This window comes from Bos taurus, chromosome 7 (assembly GCF_002263795.3).
Source record: "Bos taurus isolate L1 Dominette 01449 registration number 42190680 breed Hereford chromosome 7, ARS-UCD2.0, whole genome shotgun sequence".
NCBI classification, from domain to species: domain Eukaryota; kingdom Metazoa; phylum Chordata; class Mammalia; order Artiodactyla; family Bovidae; genus Bos; species Bos taurus.
The window spans coordinates 65,736,650-65,748,836 of NC_037334.1; positions in this window are offsets into that span (position 1 = coordinate 65,736,650).

Sequence of the window (12,187 nt, forward strand, 5' to 3'; positions counted from 1 at the left end):
CAGCCTCTTGATCTGAGGTATAACAAAAAGTAGTTCCTTCCACTTCTCTGTGCCCTCCCTTTCACATGAAACTGCTGAGGGCTGCCTCTGGCCCCTCACACTGAACCTAGGAGAGGTGCTTTGTTGCCAGGCTTCCCCTGAACTGGCCAACCCCTGCTGAGGTTGACCTCACGTGAGGATCCACAGACATCAGTCATGATGGACAGTCATGTTGGAAGGATGAGCCCACATCTTACTGTACCATTAGGACAGAGGTTCTACCAGGAACCAGACATCCTTTTTTCAAAACAGACCTTTAGAATGTTGAATATCAGATCAGCTGAGGTCCAGCCTTTTGGAAGGGTGGCACTTGCCACCTCCCACCCCCATCAGACTCTTAACAATGCCAATTCCTGGGCCCCACCCCTGGTTCTCAGTATGGAAAGCTCAGGGGCTAAATTCCAGGAATATGAGTTTTTTAATTTCCCCAACTAAGACTCAAGCTTATTAGAGTTGAGAAGTACAAAACTGGTCCAGCGGTTTCTCAATTCAGCAACTTCAAATTCATCAGGAATACTGGTTAGAAATTTCCAGTAAGACCTACTTAATGAAACTCTTTGCCAGGGCAGCCCAGGAAAAATCTCCTGGGGAATTTGTGCATCCAGATGCAGATGGCCCTGAGTCCAACCGCCTAAGGCCCAGGAAGGCAAAGAAGCTACCATCAGCCTCAAGCAGCTCAGAAAGGTCAGAGCTGAGCAAATGCAGTGACGTGCACAGCGAAGACACTTTGAAAATGAATCATTGGAATAGATGCTCTTCCCTCTGGAGAAAAAACGAAAAACAGAATGAAAATAATCCACAGTGCCTGGCATGTAGGAAGACACAAAAAATGTCTGGAATTGAATCTTCCATTTACTTCACAGTTTTTTAGTCTGTAAGTATCTTCTACATCCAGACATAATAATAGCCATTGAGTGCAGTGTGCGGGGCTTCCCAGGTGACTCAGAAGGTAAAGAACCCACCTGCAATGCAGGAGACAGAGGAGATGTGGGTTCAATCCCTGGGTCGGGAAGATCTCCTGGAGAAGGAAATGGCAACCCACTCCAGTGTCTTGCCTGGGAAATCCCATGGACAGGAGCCTGGAGGGCTACAGTCTATAGCTTCACAAAGAGTCAGACACGACTGAAGTGACTGAGCACACACGCAGGCAGTGTACATACCAGACAACCTGATACTAATTTTACATGCATTGGTATATCCAGTCTCACTACAGTCATACCAAGTAGGAACTGTTATTAACTCCAGTTTATACAGAAGGAAACACAGGCTCAGAGAGGTCTAGGAACTGTCCAACTAACAACAAGAGCTGGAGGCACTCCTTGGAGTGAGTCCAAGGATTGTCCAGCCGAGGGACACTTGTCAGCTCCACCACCAAAGGGCTCAGGAGCACCACATTATGCAGCTGTGCAGCTGCAACAGTTCCCCTTGTCCTGATCAACTGGACTCACTCCACTTTAATGAGGGATTCCTCGAAGTCACTCAGACTCTAGTTAGGAAATTTAATAGGGTTTAATGGAGGTTAACAAGGCACATCCAACTTTCCAGCCAGGTTTTAACTTACCAGAGCTGAACAGAGATTAACAAGCCCAGGAGGTGTAACGGCACCTGCATGATTTAATGGGGTTAATGAAACTGTCAGAGGTTGGCTGAGAGGGACAGAGCTGGAGCACACCTCTGTTAACGAGTCAATCTGCTGAAGGTCAACAGACATTAAAAAGCAGATGCTGGCCCTGGCTTGCCCTGGGGAACCACAGGGCTAGCAAGGAAAAGAAGACCACAGCCAACGTGCCAACCATGCTCCATCCTGGTTACTGGGATCTGGAATTTTATTTTCTTCTTTGTGCTTTCTTGGTGTTGTCTAAATTATTTAGAATGAGCATGAATCATTTTCACCAAAATTGTAAAATAGCAAAGCAGGTTTTTTTTTTAAGTGCTCTCAAATGCATTTACTCTCCCTTTGTATGGTTTGTTGCTGCTGCTCCCGCTGCTATGTCGCTTCAGTCGTGTCCGACTCTGTGCGACCCCATAGACGGCAGCCCACCAGGCTCCCCCATCCCCGGGATTCTCAAGGCAAGAACACTGGAGCGGGTTGCCATTTCCTTCTCCAGTGCATGAAAGTGAAAAGTGAAAGAGAAGTCGCTCAGTTGTATCCGACTCTAATGACCCCATGGACTGCGCCTACCAGGCTCCTCCATCCATAGGATTTTCTAGGCAAAAGTACTGGAGTGGGGTGTTTCATCGTCCTAAAACCTGTGGAAAACAGTAAGAGAAATGAAAACAGAAGCAGTAATACATTCTTAAATTAAGCAGCACTTAACTGCTGCAGAGGGCTGCCACCTGTTACCTCTGAGGGTCTTTGTCACACGCTACAAAACAGCAGTGTACAGAATGACACTGGTCAGGGGGACAGTGAGTCCTCCTCTGTCTCCCAGATTGCTGCAGTTTCTGGCCTGAGCACTTACTATCTGCCAGGCCCAATATTAAGCTCTTTACGTTCTATTGTTCTATTTGATAGATAAGGAAACAGAAATTTAGAAAGGTGAAACGGTTTGTCCCAGGTCAGCAGAGAGTGGTAGGTGGGGATAAGTCAAACACAGGTCTGTCTGACCCGAGTCCAGTGTGCCTGGCTGCCTGCTAACTGGTTAAGCTAGTATTTTGTGGAAGCATTGTTTAGAACAGTGAAGAACTCTCAAATATGTCAAATAATAGGGGACTGATTTTAATAGTATTACACTTATGTCACCATTGTGAAATATGTAATGACATAGAAGGCTGTTCCTATCAGTTTAGAAATAGCAGATATGTATATCTATGTATGCATATTATATGAATATATATGTGTGGGCGGGTGTGCATATTTATATATCGTATGTATACAGTTGGCCCTCCATATCCACAAGTTCCAAATCGAGGTTACAAAGGGCCAACCGTACCATGCCGTTTCATATAAGGGACCTGAGCATCCATGAATTTTGGTATCTTTGGAGATCCTGGAGCCATCTCCCTGTGAATACAGAGAGATTCAGACTGTATACACTGCATGTGTGTGTATGTGTGTATGTATACACACACATTCCTGAATTTGTGACTATGGGCATATCTGTAGGCATATCAAAACATCTACCAACTCCATGTGTAGCCTGCTGTATCTATGATTCAGAGAAAAGGGGAAAGGTCAGGAAGGAAAGGGCTTTCTGAAAATCAAGGGGGCTTCCTGGAAAAAAGGCTCCTCTGTAGGCCCTTGAGGGAAATGGAAGACAGGAGACAGGAGTGAGGGCAAGTCCAGTCCAGTACAGAAACCCTCACACGCTGGACTGAGGAGCTTGTACTCTGGAGTCACCAAACCTGCTTTCATTAAACACGGAAATGTGATCAAGAAGATGCTTGTGTGTCTACCGGGAGCCAGGGGGAATCTGGAAATGGACTCTGCCCTCCAGGAGCTGGGAATTTCAGAGTTCACACCCTGACAGGGGTGGAAAGCAGTCCTTCCACTGCTGATATCCTAGGATCTGTGAGGAAGCCTTGGAGCCTCCCGAGTTCTGATGAAGGAGCCGGGTGTAATGAGCGCTGAGGTCTTGGAGAAGCCAGTGAAACTTACAAAGTGTGATGAGCTTAATTCAGCCAAGGTGGCTAATGAGACTTCCTGAGAGCGCACGGCCACCAGCAAGGCTGGACTCTGCTAAGGGAGCAGAGGCAGCATACCCGTGCCCACCCATACCCCTCTGAGCATCCTCCTCACGAGACACGGGGCGGCAGGAGTCAGAGGGCCCCAAGGAGAGCCAGTGCCGCCAAGGGGCAGGGGTCAGACTCAGGCTATGTCAGCAAGCAACTGCCTGAAATGAAATCATGTGATGAAGCTCAGCACCGCCGGGAAGAATGAGGTCTAAGAGAGCTCAGCTTGCCTGCCAGGGTTTAGCTCAATTAGGTGAAACTGAAACTTGTCTGAGCCCACAGTCCAAGGAGGCCCTGCCATCTCCAATGGTAAGGGTATTTTCTTTGTGGTTGCTCATATCATCTTCAAATGCATACTATTCCTGTTTCTATCTAGGAATGTTTCCAAAACTGAACATGAAAAAAGAAAAGTGGTCAGGATGACCTGTAGCAATGGTAGCATTTATTTGTTAAATACCTACTAGGTGCTGGACACAGGGCTAGAACACTTAAGTTCACAGTCATTATCCTCACAGAAACCTGCAGAGAAGCTGTTACCATCCCTAGTTTTCAGATGATAACTGAGGCTCAAGAGCTGTTAGAAAAACTCAGGATCCCAATAGTCTAGAGTGTTTAAGGAGAAACAGCCCCCTGCATTCTGTTAGCCCAGAGCAATAGTGACAGAAGGATGCTGTTACCAACAGAAGATTATATTTTGTTCAGTAGCTCCCATCCAAAGAAACAGAAGGAAAAAAAAAAACATATATATATATATATGGGATGCATCGTACACTCCACATAGTAGGAAAATACAGATTCCTGACCTAAGGTGCCTTTAGAGGATTTGGATTGCAAAACCCTAATGTCCTTTGTTGGATGCTTTCGAATTGTGGTGCTGGAGAAGACTCTTGAGAATCCCTTCGACTGCAAGGAGATCAATCCTGAATATTCACTGGAAGGACTGATGCTGAGGCTGAAGCTCCAGTACTTTGGCCACCTGATGTGAAGAGCTGACTCACTGGAAAATACCCTGATGCTAGGAAAGATTGCATGCAAAAGGAGAAGGGGGCAACAGAGGATAGGATGGCTGGATAGACTCAATGAACATGTGAGTGAAAGTCACTTAGTCGTGTCCGACTCTGCAACCCCATGGACTTATACAGTCCATGGAATTCTCCAGGCCAACATACTGGAATGGGTAGCCTTTCCCTTCTCCAGGAGATCTTCCCAACCCAGGGATTGAATCCAGGTCTCCCACATTGCAGGCGGATTCTTTACCAGCTGAGCCACAAGGAAAGCCCAAGAATACTGGAGTGGGTAGCCTATCCCTTCTCCAGTGGATTTTCCTGACCCAGGAATTGAACTGGGGTCTCCTGCATTGCAGGCGGATTCTTTACCAACTGAGCTATCAGGGAAGCCAATGCACACAAATCTGAGCAAATCTCAGGAGATAGTGGAGGACAGAAGAGCCTGGCATGCTGCAGTCCATGGGGTTGCAAAGAGTTGGAAGTGACTGAACAACAATGACAACAACATCCCGCAGGAGTTAACCTCATGCCCAGGACTCCTAACTCTGTGAACTTTCTGGGTCCCCTCTCTTCTCTCCTCAGCTTCCAAAGGAAGTTAGAAAAAGTGTGCCCTGGGACTCTGGGATCACTGTTTGAGAGTGGAAGTGAAGTCACTCCGTCATGTCGCACTCTGCGACCCTATGAACTGTAGCCCACCAGCTCCTCTGTCCATGAGTTTTCCAGGCAAGAATTCTGGAGTGGGTTGCCACTGCTAAGGGGAATTTGACTAATGCTATACACTGAACTTGCCACCAGGTGGCGCCTTCCCCTTAGTCAGTGGCAACCCCAGGCCACCGGGGAAGGCTCAGGGCTATTTTCTGTGCCCTTCATAAGATGCTGTGTTTGGCAAACGCCTTGATTCATATCAAAGCAAAAATCTGGACAGTCAGAGCAGAAAGGGACTTAGTTCTCTGGTCCTAACCCTTCATTTTACAGATGATACCAAGGTCCAGTGGGAGCAAGGAAGTGCCCAAGTTCACACAGCAGGCTGAACTCTTCACTGCTGGGTGTATTGCTTTTTCCACCATGCTAACTGTTCTCACTCTCCCCTGAACACCTCCCACACGTAACCTGAGACTGCCAGAATCCTACCCTGAGCCAGAGCTGGCTCAGCTTCCCTGCCATTCCCTGCTGTTTCCTCACCAGGCCCTGAAGCCCAATCCCCAGCTGCTACAATAGCAGCAGGAACAATAGCTCAGGTTTACCACTTCCTACTCTGGGCCAGCTGAGAGCTTCCCATTGGTTATTTAATCATTACTGGATCTTGGCAATGTCGCTGCAAGCTATTCTGCTTTCCTTTTTACAGAAGTCTCAGAGAGGTTAAGAAACCTGTACATTGCCACACAGCTCATCTAACCAGTTCATCTGGCTGTGAGTACAGGCCCTCGGGCCAATCCCAACCTCCCTGTTGATACCTGCCTGGTCTCTCATGCTGTATTCTCTGTTTCAAAACACTATCAAAGACCTTTCCCCCTCCTTTGCCTGACAAGAATTCAGTGGGGTGAGGAAAGGTATTGTTAGCCCATCTTAGAGATTAGAGGACTGGAGCCCTAGCGGATGATTGGTCCGAAGTCAACTGACTCATGGGAGACTTGGATATGGAACAAGTTTCCACCACCAGCAGGACATTCTAGAAGACTCTCTACATCTCATAGCCCAACCTACACCCCTGCATCTGTCCCTGAAAATCATGGAACTCAGTGGCCAAAACTGCAGGTTTGGGAGACAGCCGGTACTGGGTCTTCCTGCCCTGTATAAGTCATGTGACCATAAACTACCCTCTGTTGTTGTTGGGACAAGTAAGTGAGTCCATGTAGGTTGAGCACTGCTGTTGGGTACACAGGAAGTGCTTAGTAAATGGTGGCTACTTATCGATATGATTAACTAAAGCTCTGTATTTAATACTCCTGCTACACGATCTATTAGGTCTGCACTGTCCAAATGGTAGACACTAGCCATGTTTGCTGGCTTTTGAATGCTTAAAACTTTGTCCAAACTGAGATGTGCTTTAACCTGTGTAAAACACACCCCACTTTCAATCAGTCTGGAAAGAATATGTAAAATATCTCAATAATAATTTTATGTTAGCTACATGTTGATATTATATTCTAGGCATATTGAGTTAAATACATATATCAAATTTAATATTAAATATTACATTGGCCAAAAAGTTCTTATGGAAAAACCAGAACAAATTTTTTTGGCCAACCCAATATATTATATATATTTAATATACATATTTTAATTCAATAATAAATTCACCTGTTTCCCTTTATTTTTTAATGTGGCTACTAGAAAAATTGTAATTACATACATGGCTCCCTTTGGTGACTTGCATAAGAGAAATATACTACTATATTCTTACATTAAGAGCACTATGCCACTTAGTGCTGCCTTAGACAGTTTCAGAAACTCAGCTGCCTCAGCCTGCCTGCCCCTTGGTTTGTCTTAATGATGCGGGATATAAGGGCTTTGAACCAGGACTCTATTCACTAGCTATGTGCCTGTGGGCAGGTCGCTGCAATCTCTGTGCCAATCTTTCCAAAACAAGCAAACCAAAATAAATGCTCAATGCCTCACAAGGCTATTGCAAGGATTAAATAAAATAATAAAAATAGCTCTGCCATGGACACAACACTAAGTGCTCTGCACACTTTATCTCATTTGAACCTCACAAGCCCCAGGAAGTTGGGACATTTTGTATATGAGGAAACTGAGGCTCAGAAGTGTTCAGTAACTTTCGCAGAGTCTCATGGGCACTGTCGGATTCTATGCCCCGTCCTGGAAAGAGTGGGGTTAAGTAGACAAGGGGGAAAGAAGAGTACAACTCCCCAGGTAATCTTGGGCAAGTCTCTCCTCTCTGCAGGCCTCAGTTTCCCCTTCTATAAAATGACAGAAATGTTTGGATGGTGTATAAGGATCTTTGAGGTCCCAGTGTGATGGGGTGCTTGAACGTTTCAGGAAACATAAGATTTCTGGATGGCTTCGAAAGTCCGATGCCTTCCGTTGTCCATTCTGTGGGGATAAATGTGCATTTCTGTTTGTTTTAATAACATTTGTAGGAGCTTTATATAGTGTCTATGTCTGCTTACATTAGACGCTGTGTATTATAGTTAAGAGTCTTTCACTATTTCCCATATAAACCTTGTTTTTTATGGGTTTGGGAGAGCTCAGCTGTAAAAACTCCCTTGGTTGAAAAAAAAATTTTTTTTTTTCAAACAAATTAGGTTTAAATCAGGAGGCTGATTTCAGACACTTTAGAGCCTGTGTATTTTTTCTTAGCAGTCACTTTTCATTTAAAAAATGAGACTGGCTGATTTTTTAGTTTCATTTCTTTTATGAAGATTTAGGACTTCCCTATTGGCTCAAATGGTAAAGCGTCTGCCTACAATGTGAGAGACCAGGGTTCAGTCCCTGGGTCGGGAAGATCTCCTGGAGAAGGAAATGGCAACCCACTCTAGTATTCTTGCCTGGAAGATCCCATAGACGGAGGAGCCTGGTAGACTACAGTCCATGGGGTCACAAAGAGTCGGACATGACTGAGCAATTTCACTTCACTTCACTTAAGCTGGTTGCTCGAAGAGAAAGATCCAGAGCCTTTTCCAGTAGAGACCTGGGCCTGCTGACTGCCAGCTAATGCCAGCTCAGTCTTTGACTGCTGTGTGACCCCGAGCTGGCCTTGTCGCTCTCAGAGTCTTCCTTTCTCCTTCCACCCAGGCGAGCATAATTCCTGCCCTTCTCCCTTCTCCCTTCTAGTAAGGACAAAGATGTCCTTACTAGACATTTTTGTCTAGTAGAAATGAAATAGAAATGAAAAGTACTGAGGAAAGGTGAATGTACTATACAAACATCAAAGGCTGGAGCAAAGAATAACATGGTGTTTTTCACCAGCAGAATGTAGATTCCTAGAATCAGTGTTACAGTTAGGGAAGAAGCTAGAGGTCAAGGAGCCCACCCCTTCCTCATTTTATAGATGGGATCCATTCTGAGTTGGAACAGAGGAGGAGGATTCCAGGGGAAGACTAGAGTTAGAATCTAGATCCCTTTACAAACCCCCTTCTTTCTTTCTCATTTTGGAGACCAAAGAAGATTAGACCAAGAGAGGCTGTATTTGTTTGTACACACACACACACACACACACACACACACACACACTCCCTGGAGGTGCTCCAGGATGTGGGGGAAACCCAAGTCCCCGGAGGCAGCCAGACCTGCCCTTTGATCCAAGCCCAGCCTGCCTTTTACCATCTATGTGACCTTGAACAAAGTTCTTCACCTCTCTAAGCCTCACCTGCCTGAGTATTAACCTCATACAATCCTCTTAAGGCTTAAATGAAATAATACATGGTAAGGGCTTAAATAATGTCCTTAATAAAATTTGACAACTTTTTTTTTTTCAATAAAAAAACTACATTTACTGTGTGGAAGGAATAATGAGCCCTTCAAGACAGATATTTACTATTGTATGTTAATTGGTGATGATTATTAGGATTCTCATTTGTTATTTATACCCACAGTGCCAAGCACAAGGTGGATGCTCAATTAATGCACGTTGAATAAACAGTGTACTGAAAGTACACTGGCCACAGGAGAAATCAGAAGGAAATTTCAGCTTTTTATTGCAAAAATAATACTTATTCATTGTATAAAAATACATATATACATATGGCTAAACAGGAGGAAATGTCAAAATTATCCTTATTCCTACAATTCAGAGGTAGAGGTATAAATGTTTTGGTGTACAGTTTTCCACATTTTCTCCATGAATGATATTTATGTATTTATTTTTATGTAAAGCAGGTCGCTACTGACAGTCTTCAGTAAACTGAGAAGGTTTTATTTTCCCTCAGTTATATCAGGAACAATCTCTGTATCAATTATATTTTTTTCTTAGGGGCTGAGTAGTAACCCACTGATGGATTTATTTAACCAGTTGTGTAATTATAACAACTTTGGAGATCCCTTTAGATCTTTAGAAAATCTTTAGATCCCTACTAAAGATTTCATTCTTTAGTAGACTAGTTCTGTGCTTAAAGCTTTATAACATCAGTATTTTCTTACAGCAAACTCCTGGAATTTACTTTGAAGTTAGTGATTATACTCCACTCCCCGTTAAAAAAAAAAAAAAAGTGATGTCCTTAATTCAAATTAATAATGATACCATCTGTCACAGCCAGGTGGAGGTAGGTTTCCCAGAAAAGGCGTTGAACCCTGGGAGAGAATGAGAAAGTAAAAGGCAGGCTCCAAAGCTACTCCATGGAGATGGAGCTAATGACGGAGGAGAGGGTTGAGAGCCCGGTGCAGGAAGAAGGTCTGGACCCCTGGTGAAGAAGGTCTAGAGCCATCGGCGAAAACTGGTTCCTGAAACCCGGAGCAACTCTGCTCTGCCCAGGGACCTCTGCTTTTACAGCTGGGAGTGAAGACTGGAAATGTGGCTCGAGCGTTCTAGCGATGGAGTTAAGTCCTGGGGACATCCCAGTGACTCCCTCAGTGGGCACTGGCTGGCCCCGTGTCTCAGCTCCCGGGTGCCAGGTCTGAGATCAGGATCAGACGTGGCTGGGACCGAATGTGAGGTTCCCAGCTGTCTTTTCCAAGAGGGTTTGCGCCCGGCGGTATGGGGTTTTCAGAGCAGGCTGCCGCGGTCGGTACCCCTCGGTACCCCGCTCTCCTTTCCCTGGCCGGGGCTTCAAGAAAGCAGGACCGGGTTCGCATTCTTCCCGTGCCTGGGATACTTCATGGTGCTAAAAATAGTCGCGGGCGGGTGCTCTGTGTATAGCGAGCGGATGGTCGGTAAACTCAACTGGAGTCCTGGGTTCAAATCCAGAAAACGTCTCCTTCGTGCCGGGGCACCTCCAGTGGCTTGCTCCCCGAGTCCCAGTTTCCCTGTGCGTGCCTGGATTTCTAAGGCGCTTCACAGCTCTCGGAAAGAAAATGAAAAAAAGAAAGCTCGATTTTTCTTTCCTGCTCCTCCCCGAGGGGCCTTGGGGCCTCAGGCCGGGTACCAGGGCCGCACAGCTCATTACCGCGAGGTGTTGCCCTAGTTAAATCGCCGGCCCGTTTGATCTGGCGGCGGGTGGCGAAAGGGAATAAAGAAAAAAGTAGGGGAGTCAGAGTAAAGAGAAGCTCACACCTCCGCCGCCGTTTCCTCGCGCCCATAAAACACCTTTTATTAACTCCTTCGCGTCCGGAAAGGCCCCCGTGGCCGCTCAGCCCTGCCACGGGTGTTTACAGCTCAAACTAATGGGGCCCCATATTCACCCCGATGCGGGTACGAGGCGCCTGGGACACGCCTGGCCCCGGCGCTGCCCGAGTCTCCTTTCTAGGCCCCAAGCTCCGGCCTCCAGCTCCGGATGTGGAGCGGGAAAGCGCGGAGAGACCCGCGCACGGGCGTCCCGGCGCCTGGCTCGCAGAGCGCGCCGGAGACCTGCCCGCACTGCAGAGTATGCGTTCCCTCCGGCGATCGTGAGATACAAAAGCGCTTAGTATAGAGCCTCGCATACAGTTGGCACAAACCAAACTGGTTGTCTGTACACTATTATTCAGGGACAGAAACGCCAGCATTTGCCCGCCCCAGTTCATCCCAGCACGCATCCGAGCCTTGACAAGCGCAGCCACTTTTATTTTCACCCTCACACCTAGCCATGGATGCACACGTGGAGGCTCAAAAACCGCTGCTCTCCTCCAAGGACCCGAAGTGTGCGAATTAGCCACCACGCCCCTCACCCCATCCTTTTGCACAAATCCATATACTTGCACAAATACTTGTTGAGTGCTTTGTTGCTCGGGAGAAATGCCTCACTTTGACCATGAGCACTCACAAACTTCCTTCCCTCACGTCTAAGATCATAGCTGCTCCGTCTTGCCGAGTCCTTACAGTGCGCTGGGTCTGTGTTCCACAGCCGTTTGTCGGCCCCACCTCAGCCACGGGGCTCCATGTGAGTTCTTGCACCAAGGCACAAACTATTATTGTAGGTTCATAATTTCACATAAGTGAACATATTCCGGAGGGCATTCCCCTCTTCCGAGCTCCCCTGCCCTTGTGTAGCCTTCCGTTTGTGTGACGGGCCCCCTTCCCACTTGCTCCAGACCGCCGATGGCAGACACCGATGTGCAACACCCATCCACAGACAGGCCCACATGCTGGCCCACAGAAATCCTAGCCTGTCATCTCTGGGTCTAATTCATTTCCAGGTTTCCCTTCTTTAGGTTCATTATAGCTATCATGTCTCCCCATCATCTTCTAAGGAGAACTTTGCTTTTTATACCAGGAGTAAATTCTTTATCTCCCCCTGCCCTTGATTTAATTTGCAGTTTGGTTCGACATTTATCAAAAAAAAGAAGAAGAAGTAGTAGGAACAGGAGGTTCTCCAACTAGCAGAAACGATGGAGCAGACCGGGGATAGTTGCCAATATATCACACAGGCTTCTGC